This window comes from Cnephaeus nilssonii, assembly GCF_951640355.1.
Source record: "Cnephaeus nilssonii genome assembly, chromosome: 5".
NCBI classification, from domain to species: domain Eukaryota; kingdom Metazoa; phylum Chordata; class Mammalia; order Chiroptera; family Vespertilionidae; genus Cnephaeus; species Cnephaeus nilssonii.
Genome location: NC_137076.1, coordinates 30627293 through 30647346, shown reverse-complemented (window position 1 = coordinate 30647346; position 20054 = coordinate 30627293). Strand labels below are relative to the sequence as shown.

Genomic DNA, 20054 nt, shown 5'->3' with positions numbered 1-20054 from the left:
GGACCCCACTGGTGTACAAATCTGTGCACCGGCCTCTAGTATGCATATAAGATATTTGGTTAATCTCTTCCCGCCCTCTCCTCTCCTCCCTCCCCCCTCCCCTCTGAGATCCATCAGTCTGTTCCATGTTTCCATGCCTGTGCATTGGGCATCTGTCCCCTGGTGGTCTATGCACGTCATAGCTACTGGTCGAATGGTCGAATGGTCAAGCAGTTGCTTAGGCTTTTATATATATAGATGCTGCTGAGCCCAGCTAATGTGGCTCAATGATTGAATGCTGACTTAGAAACCAAGAGGTCCTGGTTCTATCCTCTGTCAGGGCACATGCCCAGCGTGTAAGCTCAATCCCCAGTGGGGGGGGGGGGGGGGGGGAGGGTGCAGGAGGCAGCCAATTGATGACGTTTATCTCTTATCAATGTTTCTATCTCTCTATTCCTCTCCCTCCCTCTTTCTCTAAAAAATTAAAAAAACATATTAAAAAATAATGCTGCTGAGAATATCTTTATGTTTATCTCTAATTACTAATGTATCCCTGAGTATTTATTTTTAGAGATACTATATGGGATTGGAGAGCATCAAATAGTTTTAAGGTTCTTGAAAATACATTAATAAACTACTGTTGATAAAGATTATTCCATTTTATTCTATCCTATCCACACTCTCAACAACACTGCTATTATCTTTTATTACTTATCACTTATTTTTTAAAGTGAAAAATAAAGTCTTCCTGTGTGTTTTTTTTAAATAAACTTTTTACTTTGCAATAATTTAAGATTTACAGAAGAGTTGCAAAGATAGTACAGACATCTCCTGCATATCATTCACCCAGCTTCCCCTAATGTTAACAACTTACAGAACCAGGATACATTTGTCATAATTAAAACATCAACATTGCTATTAACTAAACTCCACAGTTTACTCAGTTTTTCCACTAATGACCCTCTTCTGATCCAGGATCCCACACTGCGTTTATTATACTTTCTATAAATTATCCCTAGCCTTTAAAATAATCTAGCAAGCTAAAGTTTAACATCATTTAGCTGGTGAGAAGATGGAGGTTCAGAGAGGTTAAGTGACTTGTCCAAGTCATACAGCTGGTGAGTGGCATAGCCCAGACACAATCCACACCCTAGGGACTCCAAATCCAGGACTCCTCCATCATGCCTCCCTCCCGCCTTCTCATCCCATCCCAAGTCCCCCTCCTAACATACGAAGGCTGGTCTCTTAATTCTCCACTGACACACCAGGTGATCCAAGGCAAGGTAATCCAATTTGTGTATCAAGACAAAATTAAACAGGCATCCTTCCCTTCAAAGAGCCACCCTGAGCAACTTTCAACTTTCAAAACAGTATGTCATCTCATGACATTTTTGGATGCATCCTCAGAAACCGCCTTCAGAGAGAACAGAAATCTTATACTTGAGAAATACAGCCTTGTGACTTGGCAATAATATCTCCCTTTAAACCAAAACCGACCCTGTTCCCGTTGAGCCATCCACCTTATCCACCGCTGAGTGACCGACGGTTGGCTAGGTAGATGGCACACTACGATAGTCCCCCTAGGACCCCTCCACTCCTGGTCCGCAAGTCTTGTGACATCACTTCCCTGAATGTGGGGGTACCTGTAACTTGCTTCTAACTACTAGAATATGGCTGAAGTGATGGGGTGTCACTTCCATGATTATCTTTTTTTTAAATAGCTAACATTTTTTAAAATTGTCACTCAAGGATATGTTTTTATTGATTTAAGAGAGGAAGGGGAAGAGAGAGAGAGAAAATAAGAGAGAGAGAGAAAAACATCAATGTGAGAGAGAAACAATGATCAGATGTCTCCCATATGCACCCCAACCAGGAATCAAACCTGAAACAACTTCGAATGTCCTGACCGGGATTCAAACCCGCCACGGTCCGGACGACACTCCAACCAACTGAGCCACCCAGCCAGGGTTCCATGATTATCTTAATGCGAGAATGTAATTCCCATCTTGCTAGAAGACTCTCTCCTTTGCTCCTGTGATGAAGCCAATTTCCATGCTGGGAAGGCCCACCTGCCAAAAATCTGAGAGTGGCCTCCAGTCGATAGCCAATGAAACACTAAACCATGTCAACAGCCATGTGAGCAAGCTTGGAAGTGGATCCTTCCCCAGTTGAGATAAGACTGCAGCCTAGGCGACAATCTGACTGCAGCCCAAGATACCCCGAGCGGAAGACCCAGATTCCTGACCCATGCATACTGTGTGAGACAGTAAACTGTGTCGTTTCAAGCCACTGTGTTTGTAGTGATTTGTTATGCAGCATTAGCAGATGAATGTAGGCTATTTCGCAAATTCAAATCTACCCTCAAAAGATAAAAATCTGAAAGACGTTAGGAACATACAAACGTGTACATTTGAAATATACAAAAGCAGAGCAGCCCAGCTTGAAGGCCATCACAATGGCAACACTATGGGAAGTGCAAGGTCTCCCAAGGTGACAGAAAAAGGAGAAAACACCTGCTTCAATGTGAGGTCGGGGGTGGTGAAGAAAATAGAGCTATTTTTCGTGAACATTCGTAACCCAAGAGTTTCGTACTCGATGGCATATATACTACCAGGCATATTTTCTGCATTACTGGGTCTGAAAGCTGTGCTGTTGTGTATCCCCCAAAGGAAAAGCTGATTCAGAAAACAATGCTATACGTTATATATATATCATACTACTCTCCTTAAAGCAGAACTGTTCTAACGCCTCTCCCTTGGTTGAGACGAGAATAGATAACAAACCAGATTTTTACACACTGGGGACTGGTGATATTTTAACACATGGAAAGTGCGATGGGATTGCAAACTGCTTTATATTCCTCACACATACCATCAGCTACAGCAGCCCCCCTCACAGCTGATCATGTTCGTAAATGAACCACACAGACCACGTTCTAGGAGACAGACCCACAGTGGGCTCTCCGCCAGAGGGGTCTAATTAAATCCCCAAACCGTCACAGAAAACAGGAGTCTGGCTTCTGTGAGAATTGAGGCTTAGGAACCACGTGGAAGGGAGAGTGCCATGGCCACGTTCAATGTTATTCACAAAAACCAGGAAGTGCCAGCCAGGTCACTCAGAGGTAAAGAAGCCGGGAACATTATTTACCAAACCAAGCTGGTTAGAGACCAGAACTATCAGCCTGCACAGCCCCTCTCCAAGGACGGCTCTGAAGGACAGCCATGCCCTAAACTGACACATGTGTGGGTCTAGACATGCAAAGAACTGCAGGGGAAACATTTCCCCAGGGTCCTACAGGGCACGAAGAAAAACTTACATTCCTTGCACGGGGATTTTCAATGAGGGGAAGAGGGTCCATTTTGCCCCCAGGGGACACTGGGCACATAGGTGATTGTCACGCCTGGAGGTGCTCCTGATATTGAGTGGGTAGGGGCCAGGGATGCTGCTGGATACCCCACTGTGCCTGGGACAGCCCCCCATGGAGAACAACCTGCCCTGATTCTCAGCAGGTGGTTCTCGGGGGGGACCCTGCCCAGTCTGGCCCTCAGGTCTAAAGGGACTTGTTCCTCTTTATTACAGACCCAAATCTGTGTCATTACCACAGAGGAAAAGGGCTGCTAATTACATTTCCACATGTGCTACTGAGAATTTTTCTAGGGAAGAAGATTTGGGAACATCATCTGGAGACAAAACATTCCAGCAGTCTGAGCTCAGTGTGGTGCTTGAGTTTCACTCTGACGTGTCAACGGGACGTCACAGAGTAGCTGAAAATTCTAAGTGATTTTTTGTGTGGGTTTGTTTTTTTGTTGTTGTTGTTTTGTTTTGTTTTGTTTTTTGCTTTGATCCCTTTGCATACAACAGGGGGATAGATTCTGCCTCAAGGGGATACTGGGTGATGTCCGAGGTTCTCCTGACTGTGGGTACGCCTAGCATGCAGTGGGTGTGGGCCAAGGATGCTGCTCAACACCCCACAGTGCCCAGGGCAGCCCCACATAAAATGACCCAGCCTGAGTCCACAATGCCAAGGGAGAGACCCCGGTCTTATAGGAATGAGTCTGCAAGAGACAGTATGGCGTAGAAGGTCAGAAATGTGGGTGCTGGGGGTTGCATCTTAGAATCACAATGCTGATGAAAACCAGTGGAGCAGATAATTGCACACACACCTCAAGCAATTACATCATATCGTCACTGCCTTAACTTTGAGCTAAGTTTTATTATTTCCCCATTTTACAGGTGGGGACACAGATGGAGGGAGGCACTGGAGTGGGTTGGATTTTGATTAGAAACCTGGAATCACCATGTACTCACTGCACGACCAGGGCAGGTTTTACAACTGCTCAGCTTTCCGACTGCTTTATTATTATTTTTAAATATATTTTTATTGATTTCAGAGAGGAAGGGAGAGGGAGAGAGATAAAAACATCAATGATGAGAGAGAATCATTGATTGGCTGCCTCCTGCAGGCCCCCTACTGGGGATCAAGCTCACAACCCAGGCATGTGCCCTTGACCGGAGTCCAAAGCGGGATGCTTCAGTCCGCAGGCCGACGCTCTACCCACTGAGCCAAACCAGCGAGGCCCAACTGCTTTAAAAAAAGGATAGTGATACCCACCTCAAATGTTTAAGACAGGGAAGCTTCCCCTCATCACTGGACACTCGCGGCCGGATCACATTCTGCGGTTAACAGACCTGGTTTAAGGGCTAGATCAACAACTGTGGTGGCTACAATGGCGTCTAGCACACAGTGCAGGGGTGGGGAAACGTTTTTCTGCCAAGGGCCATTGGATATTTATAACATTATTCGAGGGCCATACAAAATTATCAATTTAAAAATTAGCCTGCTGTAAAAAAAGAAGAATCTTTTACCCTTTGAGACAGCATGAAGGGACCTGGAGAGCATCATGCTAAGTGAAATAAGTCAGTCAGAGAAAGACAAGTATCACATGATCACACTCATATGTGGAATCTAAGTAACAAAATAAACTGATGAACAAAGTGGATCCAGAGACATGGAAGCATGGAACAGAGTGCGGGATCTCAGAGGGAAGTGGGGAAGGGCAGTTGGGTGGGAGGTAATCAACCAAAGATCTTGCATGCACATATGCATAACCCATGGACACAGACAATAGGGTGGTGAAGGCCTGGGGCGGCAGTGGGCTGGAGGAGGTCAATGGGGGGAAAAGGTGACATATATAATACTTTCAACAATAAAGAATTATTAGCCTGCAGCCCTAGCTGGTTTGGCTCAGTGGGTAGAGCATCCGCCTGCAGACTGAAGGGTCCCAGGTTCGATTCCAGTCAAGGGCATATGTCCAGGTTGCAGGCTTGATCCCTATCCCCAGTTGGGGGCATGCAGGAGCCAGCCAATCAATGATTCTCTCTCATCAGTGATGTTTCTCTCTCTCCCTCTCCCTTCCTCTCTGAAATAAAAATATATTTTTTAAAAATAGCCTGCTGCCTGACCAGTGTGGCTCAGTGGTCACGGTTAAATTCCCAGTCAGGGCATGTGCTGGGATTGTAGATTCAATTCCCAGTGTGGGCTGTGCAGGAGGCAGCCAATCAATGATTCTCCCTTATCTTTGATGTTTCTCTCTCTCCCTCCCTCTCCCTTCCTCTCTCTCTAAAATCAATACAAACATATATATTTTTAAATGCAGCTGATGGGAGGGGCCTCTGGGAGAAGCAGCAGGTGAGAATCCTGCATTGCGGGCTCAGCTGGGGACGTGGTGGACAGTGTGTGGTGGGAAACTCCATCTGCTCTGTGTGGTCTAGCGCCGCCCACAGGTGGGAGGCACTGTGATGTCACGTTACTGACAAGAGACAAGATGGGAGCTAAGAGGACACAGAACTTCATCTATAATGTAGTTTCCTAAATTAACCTTGAGTTTCCTACGGCGGCTGTCACAGCTCACCACAAACTTAGTGCTTCCGACGACATACATTTATTTCTGACAGTTCTGGGGTTCAGGAGTCTGACCTGGCTTCTATCAACTAAACCCAGGTGTGAGCAGAGCTGGTCCTTCCGAAGGCTCCAGGGAGAACTGTTTCTGGCCTTTTCCAGCTTCTAGAGGCGCCACATCCCTGGCTCGTGGCCCCTACCTCCATCATCACAGCCAGCACCGCAGCCTCTCCCATCTCTGACCTTCACCCTCCTGCCTCCTCCTATAAGGACCCTGTGATGACCCTGGGCCCCCCGAGTAATCTGCAATCACCCCCATCTCAGGGTCCTTGATTTAACCCCCCGTGCATGTTCCTCTGCCATGTGAGGTGACGTGTCCACGGGTCCCAGGGCCAGGATGGGGACATCTCTGTGGCCATCACTCTCTGCCACAGCTTGCTTCTTTCTGCCTTTTCACTCGCCCACGCGTTTATCTGAATAAAAAAGTCCATTTTTCTGCACATTGATCCATTCTGTGTGGTCTTCTCACTGCCCTTGATCAGAAGCCTCTTTTACAGAAAAAAAACAAACCCACCAACCAAAACCTGAAGCTCAGACAGAAGAAAACTGGGCAAGGTCCCCCAGCAACTGCAGAGCAGAGGTGGCGGGGGCCCAGCAGGTTCGGGGCTTCAGTCATTGAAAAACAGTGTTCATGAGAGTGGGTGGCGGGTAGGGAAAGGTGGAGACATGGCTAGGCTGAGAGCAAGTGGAATTGTCGGAGCAGAGAGCAGGGAGCATTCTAGGTGAGGGGGACAGAAATGAGACCCCGGGGCAGGAGGGAGAAAAATCCACTGTCCCCAGAGAAAGCTGCCGGGGGCACAGCTACGCAGGGACACTGCTGCTCGGAGGCTGAGTTAGAAATGCGGGTGGATGTGGGGAGCTGATGAATGGACTCAGCCAGAGGAACTCAATTCCTTCCACAGCCCCCAGGGCTGAGCTGCGAAAGCAGCAAATGGACAAAAATCCCAGCAGGCACCGAAGCACAGTCTATGGGTTTAAAAATAGATGATGGGTCCACAATGCCCATGCAAAACTGAAAACACCCACTAAAACCTGTGCACACATGTCCACGGCAGCAGGACTCACAGAAGCCAAAAGATGGCAACAACCAGTGTCCATTGGTGAGTGGACGAAGACAATGTGATACACACTGAGTGGCCAGATTATTAGGATCTCTGAACGCATAATAATCTGGCCACTCAGTGTATATCCTATATAATAAAAGGCTAATATGCAAATTGTCCCCTCGACCAGGAGTTCGACCAGCAGGCAGGCTGGCCAACCGCCCATGTCCCCTCCCCCTGGCCAGGCTGGCTGGACCCCACCCATGCACAAATTCATGCACCAGGCCTCTAAATATATATATACACTGAGCGGCCAGATTATTATGTGTTCAGAGATCATAATAATCTGGCCACTCAGTGTAGTCATACAACGGAATATTATTCTGCTGTAAAACATGACCATGAGGGACCTTGAAAACACAATGCTCAGCAACAGAAGCCAGACACAAAGGACGCAGTGTGTGATTCCATTTCTGTGAAATGTCCAGGACAGGCAAGCCCACAGGGACAGGAGGTGAGTCTGTGGTTGCTGGGAGGTGAGGAGGGGAGTGGGAAGTGACTGCTGATGGAAACAGGGTGTCTTTTTAGGGTGATGAAAACATCCAAAAATTGTGGCAATGGTTGCACATAGCTGTAAATATACTAGAAACCAATGAATGATTCACTTTAAATGGGTGAATTATATTATATGTGACTGATATTTCCATCAAGCTGAGTTTTTTGTTTTTTGTTTTTTTTAGTTGATTCTATTTGAGAGCTTTACTCTTTTATTTCTTCTTTTTCTTTTTCTTTTTTCAGAGAGGAAGGGAGAGGGAGAGAGAATCATTGATTGGCTGCCTCCTGCATGCCCCCTATTGAGGGTCAAGCCCGCAACCCAGGCATGTGCTCTTGACCAGAATTGGACCTGGGACCCTTCAGTCCGAGGGCCAACGCTCTATCCATTGAGCCAAACTGGCTAGGACTTCACCTTTAATTTAATGTTACGTGTAATTTACCACAAAACAGAACAAAGTGGAGTGAGCAGAAGTGGACACAAGGAGGTGAGTAGTAAGTTCATGTTGCCCTGAGCACAGAGATTGCGGGGGGTGGGGAGGGAGAGGGGGAGGGCGGGGGAGCATGAGAAGTAAATGAGACAATGTCTGGAGTGTGATCCATTGACTATCAGGACCCCAGCCCTGGGGAGTGGGCAACATGGCAGGAGATGGTCCCATACACCCAGCATCTGGCAACATCCTTTCATTGTTTGCTGAGTAAAAGGAGGCCACAGAGGAACAAGCCTCATGCAACAAAGGGTCCCATTCAGTGTAACAAAGCAGCTCAGGGGAACTCCTGCCCCCTCTCCAGGGAGATGACCCCTGGCTGTCCAGTTTCACTTTTAAAGGACACACCAGCCCTAACTGGTTTGGCTCAGTAGATAGAGCGTCGGCCTGGGGACTGAAGGGTCCCAGGTTCGATTCCGGTCAAGGGCATGTACCTTAGTTGCGGGCACATCCCCAGTAGGGGGTGTGCAGGAGGCAGCTGATCGATGTTTCTAACTCTCTATCCCTCTCCCTTCCTCTCTATAAAAAATCAATAAAATATATTTAAAAAAATAAAATAAATAAAGGACACACCAAATACCTGCCCACAATACAGCCTGCTTTCCAGCAACCCTCTGTTTTCGCCAGAGATCCAGGGTCGTCACTGAAGGAGGCGGCAGACCAGGGGACAGGGCAGGGGCACCCCGCTGTCATGTGGTTTCCAAGCCTTGGGCCACCTGAGTCACAACCGTATCCCTGGATATAAAGCTCTTCCTTTATTAACACATGGTACCTATGCAATGCTGTGCTAAAACACTCAGGTCCAGTTTATTTCGGTCACTAGAGGTGGGATCATCCAAACCCGCCCCTCCCCCCCACACAAACACACATACTTAAGTGGATTTGGGACAGGGAGGACCCATGTGTCTCAAATTAGATGAAGCTGTTTCTCCCGACCCTGCAGTGTCTGTGGCCACATATATAAAATGACGAGTTTCCAACTCCCCAAACACTGCCTGGGCCAGGAGGTGAAGGCCATCCTGAGGGTGATGGCATCTGGGTGTCGGGACCCCGGATAGGCTGTGATGAGAAGAGCACCTCACCTCTGTGTTCCCCAAAACCTATGACGAGGGTCTTATCACTAGAAAACGCCAAATAAACCCAGATCCAGGGACATTCTGCAAAACTCCTGACCTGTCCTCATGATTGTCCAGGCACGAAAGGAATGTCGGAGAGCGCCACAGCCCAGGGGGCTAAGGAGCCATGATGACTAATGTCACATGGGGGGCGGGGGGTCCGGATGGAGTCCTGGGCCAGCAAAGGGACATCAGGGGGGAATCTGAATAAAGTACAGACTTTAGTTGATAGTAACGGGCCCGTGTTAATATATTAGCGTGGCAAAGGCGCCCTGGGGAGGACCGTAAGATGCTAACGTGGGGAGAGTACATGGGAACTCTGCACTGCCTCTGCAACTCCTCTGCACATACCAAGTTAGTCCAAAAGCAAAAAGCTAATAGATAAAACAAAAGACAGGTCTAGGAACGCAGTCCACTACCTTCCTCAGAGACGCTCACGTGGGGTGCCGTGCGGCATTACACAGCGGAGCGACGGGTACAGATGCAATCTTATCCTGGGGAGGGGGAAGGGGAGAAGAGGGGACACTGCCCACAGTGGAAACAAGAGGCAGAACCAAGACTGGAATCGGAGGTTCCAGAACCTGGGTCCTGGTCCTTCTGCGCTCCAAACCCACATACACAGCTCTGAAGCTGCGGACACCATGGACACACTTTGGTTTTCTTTACACACCCCTGGGAGACTCTTAGAACCCTTCAATGACAGAGAGAAAGAGAGGGTGGGAGGTAGGCAGGGAGATAGATATGAAGAGAGATGGGGAGAAACAGACTGACAGACAGAGGAGGAAGGGAACGAGGGGGGAAGAGAGCGGGGAAGAGAGGAGCCAAACTATTTTTAAACAATAAAAAAAATGCCCAGCCCATCCACAAACCTCAACCAGCCCCATTTCCTCCCATCACCTCCGGCTGTCTATCGACCATCCAAAGTTCAAGTCAAAAGCAACTCTACATTTCATTAAGTAACAATTTGGAAAAAAAAAATCTTCCATTTCTTGTCCTGCTGCAAATATTTAAAACTCAGCCCACAGGAAGAACTAGTGAGCTGTCAGTTCTCACTAAAGAGAAAGGCGTTTCGCCAGACCAGTGAGGCTCAGTGATTGAGCATCAGCCCTTGCACCAAGAGGTCACTGGTTCGATTCCCGGTCAGGGCACATGCCTGGGTTGCGGGCTCAATACCCAGTAGGGGACGTGCAAGAGGCAGCTGATCAATGTCAATGTTTCTATCTCTCTCTCTACCATTTTTTATTGTTTAAGAATAGTTTGACTCCTCTCTTTTCCCTCTCTCTCACTGCTTCTCTCCCTCCCTCCTTTGTCTATCTGTTTCTCTCTCCCCATCTCTCTCTTCAAAGAGAGAGAGAGAGAGAGAGAGAGAGAGAGAGAGAGAGAGGCAATTCGAAGCTCAGCTGGTGTTGAACAAGACCCTCCTGGGCTCCAGGCCATAGGAAAAGCTTGTCTTCACTATAACAGTCTTCAGCCGGTTTTCAAACCTCACTCAGGGATGGATGGTCTACCTGGCAAACGGTGCCTTGGAACACTGTTGAAAAAACACCTATTACTTGACGTCAAGGTTGTCTGTCTACATATGCCTTTGGGTGGCTGGTGCTTTACTGAGTTACTAGTTTGTTTTTCAGTTTATGGTATAAAAGCTATGAGCACAAGACATTTACTGGCATACAGTTTTATGTCTGTACGTCTTCAAGTAACATTATAATAGGCATAACTGACATTTTAAAAAGTGATCTATTTTTGAACTGAGATGCCACAGTTCATCAAATATCAGAACTCATTTTTTAAAATCGTCACCGGAGGACAAGCTTTTACTGATTTGAGAGCGAGAGGAAGGGAGAGGGAGAGAGAGATATTATTGTGAGAATGAAACACTGAAACCACTGGGCCTCAGTATGCTGGACCAGAGGCAATGACAGGCGTTTTCTCAACAGAGCCAGAGAACCAGTATTTTCAGCTTTTAGAACCACATGGTCTCGTATGTGGTAGCATGAAAGCCACCACAGGCAACATGTGAACAAATGCACCTGGCTTTGTGCCAATAAAACTTCATTTCTGGAAACTAAAAGTACTCTATATAATCTCTATGTGTCACAATTCATGTAATTCTTTTTATTTTTTTTAACCATTTAAAAATGTAAAAACCACCTCAGTCCAGGGACCATATACAATTAAATGATGAGCCCTGGCCGGTGTGGGTCAGTTGGTTGGATGTCGTCCAGAACACAGGTGGCTGCTGGTTCAATTCCCGGTCAGGGCACAGGCCCGGGTTTCAGGCTCAATCCCAGGTAGAGGGCATGCAGGAGGAGGCTGATCGATGTTGTACTCTCATATCAATGTTTCTATCTCTCTCTCCCTCTCCCTTCCTCTCTCTCTAAAAATCAACAAACTATTAAAAAATAATAAAAAATGTTTTTAAATGATGAGCTGAATTTGCCACATGGGCCATGCCGCCCTGGACTGGACGACCTTGGGGACCCCTTCTGGAACTGACTTTCTAAGATGCTCTGATTCTCAATCGACACTTTAACCAGCAGATACTTCCGTAGCTCTGTATAACCCTTGAGGTGTCCAAGTGCTAAACTGTATCACTATGCCTCCAGAGGTTTTATTTTTCTCCTCAAATTTCCCCTATTCGCTACCTACACCTGCCACGTCCAGCATGGCAGCCACCACCACATGTGGAATCAAGCACGTGGAATGCATCTCATCCTGAGAAGTAAACATCTGTGAGTTGCCAAATACACACCAGTTTCCAAAGACTTCACAGGGAAGAAAGGAAAGAAGGTCATTTACACCTTCTTTACGTTGATGACATGTTGCAATGGTAATATTCTGGATTATACTGGGTTACGTCAAATGTATCATTAAAATCAGTCTCGCCTGCTTTGTTTTTCCGGAATGAGGCTAGTCAAACATTTAAAATGATGTTTGAGGCTTGAATCCTGTTTCTGTTGGAAAGCACTCTTTTATAGAGAGGAGAAGGGGGAAGAATAATTCATATAAAACTCAATAGCATGCAGAGTTACAACTTCCCAACAGGCACTTGAGGTGACTATGCTGTTCTCATTGCTTTGTCCACAAAAACAAAATAAGGGGAGGAAGGGATGAGCAGGTGGAGCACAGGTGATGTGTAGGGAGATGAAACTATTCTGTATGACACTATAATGATGGATATGCGTCATTATACATTTGTCAAAACCCATAGAACGTACAACACAGAGAGTGAACCCGGCCGTCAACGATGATGTTGAGTAATGATGTGTTAATGCAGGTTTACCAATTGTAACGAAAGTCCACTCTGGTGGGGATCGCTGATAAAGGGGGAGGGGGTGCAAGTGTGAGGGCAGGGGGTAAAGAGGAAATCTCTGTACCCCTGTTCAATTTTGCTGTGAACCTAAAACTGCTCTAAAAATAAAGTCTCTTTTTAAAACCAAACCTATTTTTTATTTTAATGCAATCATAAATTCTCATTAGATATAGTTCACCCAATGGTTCACAATCTGGGGTGGTTCTGTCTCCAGGGGACCCTTAGTGATGTCTGGGGACATCTCTGGTTTTCACAACTGGGGGTGTTCCTGGTATCAAGAGGGTGGGGGCCAGGGATGCTGCTCAGTATCCCACAGTATTCAGAGTGCCCCCCCAAAGATATTATCTACCATTTCTCCAGTGCCATGGGGGAAGAGGGGAGACCTGATTTAGTCAAACCCCCATCTATATATATATACAAGCCTAAGCGACCTTTACGACCAGTGGACCGCTTGACCAGTCGACTGGTCGTTAAGACACCGCACTGACCACCAGGGGGCAGATGCTCAATGCAGGAGCTGCCCCTGGTGGTCAGTGCGCTCCCACAGCCAACCTCTCGTGGCTGGCCAACCTCCCACGGTCCCTTCCTCTCCCTCCACCCGCCACTTTCTGTGAGATGGTGAGAATTTTTATTTTTCTGGTGCGGAGAAATGGGGGATGGAGGAAAAGGAAGAACATTTGGCAACTGGGACCACATGGCACCGGAAAATCTGAATTTTACCCTGCAGGTAACTGCCTTCTGGGCAGTGCATTGTGCCCCCCCCCCCCAAAAGAAAGATATGCTTGTATCCTAACCCTGGTACCTGGGAATGGGATCTTGTTTGGAAATGGGGTCTTTGCAGATGTAGTCAAGTTAGGGTGAGGTCATACTGAAGTAGGGTGTCCTTAGAGAAGAGAAAGATTTGGACACACTTTTCAACTTGGCCTCAGCTTTCGGGAAGAATTCTGCTAAGGTGGTTGATTATTCAATCCTCCATCTTTCCTATCTGACCACTCTCATATCTAATCGGGGTCCTCCCCCCCCTCCCCTCCCCCGGACGATGTTGGATCTCTCTGCCTGCAGCAGGAATCCTGTTAGCTGGTGCAGCCAGAATCCCCCTGATGCTTCTCCTTAGTGGTTTTCCACCCACTGACCCCACCTGCTCCTCGGCTGTAAGTCCCCACTGGCCCACGCTGTACTCAAAGTTGAGCCCAGATCTACACTGAGTTTTCTTCTCCCCACTGCAGGAACTCCCGAATAAATCTGTCTCGACCATGCTGACAGCTGTCTAACTCTGGGTCTCCCTGACAGGCACACAGGGAGAGGCCGTGTGATGGCAGAGACGGGAGAGATGGGGCTCCAAGCCCAGGAATGCCGGAAACCACCGGAAGCTGAAAGAGGCAGGCAGGACCCTCCCCTGGGGCCTCCAGAGGGAGCTTGGCCTTGTGACACCTTGACCTCGGACTTCTGGGTCCCAGAACTGGGAGAGAATAGACTTCTGTTGCTCCAAGCCGCCCCGTCTGTGGTGCTTTGGTGCAGGGGCCCCAGAAAGTCGCTCAGGCACAGAGAAGGCGGGTGGCATCGGGTCTTCTCTGACCCCCCAGTCACAGCCTGGCTCTCCAGCACAATGTCTGCACGGACTTGGCTGGGTTTACCTCCCATCTTTGGTTCCTCCTGACTTTGTGTGTCCATCAAACTGGGCAGTTTCTTAAGGGGCCGGGGGCCGGGGTCCTGGCTTTGACAATGAAGGACAAGAGATCTGACCAGTAGTAACTGCCAGGAGGCAGAGCTGGTTCCCCTGGCCTCTGGCCCAGGTCCCTGCTCGTGTTAGCACAGAGAGAGCAGGAAACCACACATGTGCACACACGCAAGCCCGCAGCGACGGCAGCACACTCTCAACGAACTAACTGACAGACTCCAAAGATGAACTGTCTCTATTTTATCATCTCCACAGAGTTGACTTTCAGAAATTCCAAAAAAGGCAGCAATTTCTGCAAATCAGTTCATCTTGCTCAACACCACATCCTGGCATCAAGTGGGAGGGGCCCAGGGATGCTGCTCAGCACCCCACAGTTCCCTGGATTGCCTCCCACAGAGAATGACCAAGCCCCAAGGTCAACAATATCCAGGGGCAGACCCTGCAAGAGATGACAGGGAAAGACCCAGCCCCCCGTTGGTGCTCACACAGGGCTGTGCCCCCCCACCTGTCCTCTGGCTACTTTGTCAGTGCTAAGCTTCTCTCTAGTCTCTTTACCTAACGTCCGTCCTATGCACAGGTGTTACCCCGCCTCTCTGCCCCCTGAGAAACGTATTGTCGCCATCCGTACCTAAAATACAGATGGAATATATAGGCCTGGGATCCCATCTCCATCACCCCCAGGGACCCCAACTCAAGAAGGCTGGGCCAGGAACAGAATGGCCCGGGGTCCCCTGTCTCCATACCTCCCCTTGTGTGCGCACAAGCGTTGTATTCACAGGGTGCTCCTGGCGCCTGGCACACGTTCTGATGCTTAAAATAGGCACACAACCAGCCTTTGTTGGGGAGAGGAAGGAAGGAAGGAAGGAAGGAAGGTTTCAGACAAAGGAGACAACAACCCAGCCAACCAGAAACCCTGGGCATGCGGTGGGGTGGGGGGAGCTGGAGCAGGGGGAGTGGCAGGGAACGGTTCTTGGAATCAAAGTAAAGGTCTTCAGGAAAGGTACAGGGGCTGACGCCCGAGGTGCCAGGAAGGCTGTGTCTGTATGACAGATTTTTTTTTATTTTTTTATTTTTTACTGTCTCTCCCTCAAAAAACAAAACAAAACAAAAAACTAGTTAAGAACTATAAAAAGTTAGGCAATGGCCAAAACCGCTGAAACCGGTTTGGCTCAGTGGATAGAGCATCAGCCTGCAGACTGAAAGGTCCCAGGTTCGATTCCGGTCAAGGGCATGTACCTTGGTTGTGGGCACATCCCCAGTGGGGGGGGGGGGGGGGGTGCAGGAGGCAGCTGATCGATGCTTCTAACTATCTCTCTCCCTTCCTCTCTGTAAACAATCAATAAAATATATATATATTTTTTAAAGTTAGGCAATGGCAAGAGTAAAATACACAAAAAATTATTAGTTAGAAGATTAGCATCGATCCACAACCAGAGAAAACTACGTGATCGAAGATTTGTAACACGAGAAAACCAGGGGAGAGCTCGAACACAGTCCCCACCACCACACACTGTGCAGCTGAGTCTCCCTCCTTTGGGGAATCACAGGGGTCAGCGCTTCGGGGGTGCAATGGATAAGCCTCTCCCCGGGGAAATCGCCTTGGTGACCATAGTATCTCCCTTGTCAGGTAAGTATGTGAGGGATTTTTATTTTGCCGAGCAGGTGACAAGTTGATGAAAGTGGCAGGGAAATGACAAACCAACCTGTGTGTCAGAGAGCAGATCCTGACCCAGCAGAAGGAGGAGGACTGGAAGCTGACCCAGCAGCCAGGATGCTCTGCGTAAGAGAGTGAAGTACTTAACTCAGGGAAAGAAACGCAGAAGAGAGAGGGGTGAAATCCAGAGGGCTGACACTAGACAACACCCCCAAGCTTCATTTTAGTGGGCTGTTGCCCAGGAAAAAAAAAAAGCCATTTATATAGCAGCATGATTCTTCAATGCTAAAGGTGGGAGCGGAGCAACCCAGACATCCATCAAGGATGAATGGATAAACACAATGTGTCCATCTACACGAAAAGGAGTGAAGCACTGGCACTCGCTACAATGTGCATGAACCATGAACACATGATGCTCAGTGAGAGAAGTCGGGTACAAAAGGCACACAGTATGTGATTCCATTCATTTAAAATGCCCAGAATAGGCAAATCCAGAGACAGAAAGTGAGTTAGTGGTTGTCAGGGGCTGGAGAGAAGATGAGGGGGGGGGGGGGCGGTTATTGCTGATGAGGACAGGGAATCTCATTGAGGGGATGGAATGTTATAAAATGAACTTCAGGGAGCCCTGGCCAGTGTGGCTCAGTTTGTTGAGCATCATCCCATGCACCAAAAGGTCTCCAGTTTAATTCCCAGTCCGGGCATCCAGGTTGCTGGCTCATCCTCAGTAGGGGGCATGCAGGAGGCAGCCAATAGATGCTTCTCTCTCTCTCTCTGTCTCTCTGTCTCTCTGTCTCTCTGTCTCTCTGTCTCTCTCTCCCTTCCTCTCTCTCTAAAACTCAATTAAAACACATTTTTTTAAAAATAACAAAGGTGCCATTTAAAAATTTTAAAAAGTGGGTTTAGGGGGATGGTTGTATAACTTGATAACCTTACCAAAAAAATTAGACTATGTGCTTAAAATGACTGAATTTTATGATATGGAAATTGTACCTCAATTAAAAAAAAAGTAAAAAACAATGACTTTCCCCTTTGTAAGGTATTCAAGGAGAACTATGAGCCATTTCTGGGAGAGTCTCAGAGCTGCGCAAAGCCTCCTGCCCACCCGTTGGCAGGACAAAATACATTGAGAGAATTTAGCTAATCAACGCTCTGCAGGGTGGTCCAGGAGGAGAAAGATGAAGAGACTGCCTGGGACGTGTCACTGCATCTTTGAGCTTCCATCAGGTCCCCAAGTCTCCTGGGCGACTGAACACTTTTCTCCAGACCCTGAAGAGAGGGAGGCCACGCCAAAGGGCAGCACAAGATCGAAGGGATGAAAATCAAGGTCCAGAACTATCAAAAGAAACAGTGGGACCAGAGGGAAGCTCCCCAACATCCGCAGGGACCTGGGATTGCAGGAGCCATCCCTTAGAGGACCCAGGGGACCCAGGCCAAGCCCTTAAAGGACCCAACCAGGGGGTGAATGGGAGACAAAGCTTCAATAGCTGCTGTTGTCAGCTGAGACACAAAGGAAGGGGGAGAATAAGTGTATCAATATCCAGCAATCACACAACAGTCCTGGGCACCTGCCTCCCTAAAAAAGCTCCAGAAAATTTCAAAGTCTTGGAGGGCAGGTCCACCGACACTTTTGTAAGAAATTACAACGGAGTTTCAAGAATATGAATGATCTGGTAAATACGGTTTCAAAGACGATTATTTGTTTGCAGGTGCAAATGAAGAAACCTGTGATAACAGCTTGAATGGAAGAAGCTTTTTACACTACTACAAGGTGGACCAGAACGGAAATGCCTCCATTCAGTAAACAAGGAGCTGAATTGTCTGTGTGTCAGGATGCTTCCCATTCAGTTGTCTTTTCCTCCAAACAATAGGGCCCAGGATTTACAAAATGAGCACAAACCAATGGTGTCGGTCACAGGATCATTCCTACTGAAGACCAAGAATTCCCTGAAGAACTCAAGCTTCATGGTCTAGGTCAAAACCAAGGAAGCAGATTGCACACTTTGGCATCTTTCAATGACTGGAATAGATTACTTAATCCCAGATTCAAAATCAGTCTAAGTGGTCAAAGGCCGCACAAAAGACCCACCTAGAAAGGGGTCAGTGTTTCTAAAATTCTCTAAAAGACGTGTGATTTTTTTTTTCCTCTTAAAATGAGAGCACTGGATGATTTAGCAACAACCCCCAAATCTGGGCTGAACTTCCTAAGAATCAAAGGTAAGAATGTGGTTTTTAAAGGAGAAAACAACTTAGTTTTCTTTATAACAGGGGGTCTCACCTGGGGCAATGTTACTCCCAGGGGACACTGAGTGCCATCTGGGGACATCCGTGGTTGTCAGTGACTAGGGGCGCTCCTGGCATCGAGTGGGTGGGGGCCAGGGATGCTGCTCAGCACCCCACAGTACCCAGGACCGCTCCATAGGCAGCTGAGCCTATGGAAGGACCCAGGTCTATCAGGGCAGATAATCATGGCCCAACGGTTCCCTCCGGTGACACATCCGAATGGCTCCTGTGGGGGACACCTACGTCGGGATGTCCCATCAGCCTTCTCTGAAGTAGACAAGCTTGTTCCTTAACAAACCTTCAGAATCTCCTGGCATCAGATTCAAACAGATTCTTCTTTTTCTGGTGTTCCCCACCCCCCCTTGCTTTTAACAATAGGGACTTTTCTTCTTTTTCTTTTAGCAGATTTTTGTGTGAAAGCACAAGGAGTGATTCTTATGTGCACCCGCAAGGCTGAAGGACTGGAGTCAAGCTCTGATTCCTTCCCTCCCTCCCTGACAACCCAGTTATTCTATCCACCCACCTTTCTCCCCTCCCCCGCAAAATACCTTAATTTAGAACATTATTATCAATGCTGCACGTAGCCTCGCCATGTGCCAGGAGTGTGCTAGGTGCATGCATTCTCTCATCTGACTTTGACTTCCCCAGTGGTCCTATGAGGTGCCTGCTACTGCTGTGTTATTCCTATCTTATGGAGTAAACGAAAACTCCCACCAGAGGCCATTTGGCCAAGCCAGAGTCTGATACACTGTTAATCTTGGGGAGACCTCGGCATCTGAGAATCAAGTTTGTGAACCTGGCCTTTGCCTCGCTGACACCTAGCAAGAGTGGGAGCCCTCTCTTCCCTGCTGCTCATCAAGCCTGTCTTCTCCCACCCACCTTCCACCCCCTAGCCACCCCCGTTACCCAGGAATAATGAAGTGCCAAAGTGCTGCCCACATCCCTCAGTATCATTGTCCCCAAAACTCCCACTTTGGTTCTTCGCTCCTGAGCCCAAAAATTCCTGAAGAATTCAGTCACGGACACCAGTCTTTTCTGCTTCCCAAGGCGCTCTCCTATGCACCCTGCATCCCAGACACAGACCTCGCAAAGTATGCTGAACTCCTCCAGCTCACTGGTGCTAAGGGTTTCCACCTCACCCTCCCTTCTGCACCAAATGATTAGCCCCCCCCCCCAAAAAAAGAGGGGACCAATCCCTTCCACAGTCCGTATAACTGAGTTCCAACGAAGACCCCACCCAATGTCCTCCTGATTAGTCAACTTCCCACAAAACACCTGCCACCCCTCTATCCCACCATCACTTGGGGCCCCACCTTCTTTCTCATCACCCCATGCACTCCTAACTCCACATCCCTCCGACCCCTTCTAAAAGGGGCTGGCTCCACCCCCATCCCTCAGCCCTTCCCTAATTCTGCCCTCTGGCCCCTTCTCAGCCCACCCAAACCCCGTATTCCTCCATCACCCTTCCCGGACAACTCGACCCCCCAATTCCATCCCCAGCTCACTACTCACCTAAACTCCCCTTCACCTAAACTCCCGGCCCCCTCCTCAAATAACCTTCACCTTCAACTCGAACCCTTTCCCCTCCCCAGCTAACCTCGACCCCCAACCTCACCCCCAATGCCCTCCCCAGCTAACTTCGACCTCAACTTCAGTCACCTCCTCAGCTGACCTCGACCCCCCAGTCCTAGCCCAGACCCCCAACTCCAGCCCCGCAGCACCCTCCTCAGCAGACACCGACCCCCAAGCCCGCAGCCAACGGGAGCCCTCTCTGCGCCCCCCCCCCCGCCCCCCCGGGCTGCCCGAGCCTACCCTCCGCCCCGGCCGCCCCCCAGCGGCAGAGATGAGGGCGGCGGACCTCGTCCGGGACCGCGACCGCACGCGCCCTTACCTGTACTCTGGCCGCCGCGGCCGACTCAGCCCCGCTGCGCAGCCGAACCCGCCGCCCCGAGCGCCAGCGCTCGCTCCGCTCTGGGGGCGGGGCCGGCGCGCG

The 20054-nt window shown here is 48.7% G+C and overlaps 1 protein-coding gene across 2 annotated transcripts in view; it reads right to left on the bottom strand.

The window, feature by feature from the left end:
- GNG7 (G protein subunit gamma 7) overlaps positions 1 to 20054 on the bottom strand; it is a 127167-nt gene extending 107113 nt beyond the window's left edge. The window contains exons 1-2 of one of the 2 annotated variants that reach the window (XM_079771527.1): positions 19953 to 20027; positions 15831 to 15903 (exon numbers count right to left, since the gene is read on the bottom strand). The gene's annotated coding sequence lies outside the window, so the exon portion shown is untranslated. Of the gene's footprint in view, positions 1 to 15830; positions 15904 to 19952 lie in introns of both variants that reach the window. The other variant, XM_079771526.1, reaches the window with a different exon arrangement.